The sequence below is a fragment of the Carettochelys insculpta genome, chromosome 2, assembly GCF_033958435.1.
Source record: "Carettochelys insculpta isolate YL-2023 chromosome 2, ASM3395843v1, whole genome shotgun sequence".
NCBI lineage: Eukaryota > Metazoa > Chordata > Testudines > Carettochelyidae > Carettochelys > Carettochelys insculpta.
The window spans coordinates 67,767,871-67,769,149 of record NC_134138.1 but is presented as its reverse complement, the minus strand read 5'-3'; the positions used below and the strand labels follow the sequence as shown (position 1 = coordinate 67,769,149).

The 1,279-nt window shown below is 50.1% G+C and overlaps 1 non-coding gene across 1 annotated transcript; it reads right to left on the bottom strand.

The window, feature by feature from the left end:
* Positions 1-238: 238 nt before the first annotated feature.
* TRNAY-GUA (transfer RNA tyrosine (anticodon GUA)) lies at positions 239-327 on the bottom strand. Its single transcript is given in 2 exon segments — positions 239-274; positions 291-327. It is a non-coding gene; the product is annotated as a tRNA-Tyr (tRNA).
* Positions 328-1,279: the final 952 nt, after the last annotated feature.

The window sequence follows — 1,279 nt, the reverse complement described above, 5'->3', positions numbered from 1 at the left end:
TCGAGGTTCTTACCGCAATCTCTCCTCTGCAGTAAGGTCAGCAGGGGCTGCTCTTCTGTTGACTCCAGCTACTCTTCTGGTCCCGCTGGAGAACAGGAGGCCATGGGAGAGCGCGAGAGCGCATCTCAGCAGAGGTGATGAACCGATTGCCCGTGCATTGATTGCCACAGCCTTGAACCACAACGTGGCCAACACAAAGCTGACCGACGATTGTGTAAAGAAGCTGACAAAATGCTACTCCTTCGAGCCGGAGTTGAACCGGCAACCTAAGGATAACCAGGGAAGCAAGCCTACAGTCCTCCGCTCTACCAGGTGAGCTATCGAAGGAATGCAGCAGGTGCCCCCTCTGAGTGACTCAAGGTGTCAGGAGGGCAGAAGTCTTGCTGGCACTCGCTGCTAATTCCAGGCTTGCCTATGCCCCGCCCTCCGAAAGGGATGAGCCACAACCTCCTCGCTCTCCTTCTCACAGCTGCCCCAGCAGTTGCGCAGCTGCCTAGTCTACCCTCCATTCACCCAATGAGAAGCCCACACACGTATGCAGCTCAAAGGCTCCCGAACAGCCACAGCGTGCTGACAGCACGCCAAGAGAAGGACACAGTGCCAGGGCTGCTGCACTCATCCTGCTCGTTAGTCATGAGGCCTCATCCTCCCACAGAACCACAAGGGAGCCAGCATTATCTCCAGCATGCGCAGGACACTCTTGGCACAGTAGCCCACATTCCTACCCACAACAGGGACAAAAGTGCCACCCAAAAACAAAAGGCTTCTGCTCACAGCCTCCTTCTCAGCTGGAAAGAGGCCCTTTAAACAATGACGTTTTCTCAGTCAATTTTCCTTCCCCTTCCCCTATTACCAACACATTCCCATTCGATTCAGGGACAGGAAGGCTTCACGCTTTTATGATGGACGATCCATCAGTGTGTCCAACTGTTGGAATTTGAAATGCTGGGTTATTAGGTGCGGTCAGTGGATTCATCAGTGATGGTTTCTTGTAATATTGGCTGTGTGTGGTTTCACTTCTGAGGTAGTTCAAATCTGTTGTGTTTGCTTTGAAATACTGGTGCTTCCTTGCTATACTGGGGTCTTGCTGTCTCGGGCTACATCTACACAGCAAACGTATTCCACAATAAGTGCAATTATTCCAAAGTAACGTTGCTGTCATCTACATTATGTAATCGCTATGTTGAAATAAATTTGCACTCTCATGTGTCTCATTCCTGAATCTGTAAACCTCATTTCAGAATGAGTCATGCCTCTTTTGTTATTCTTATTTCAAAAT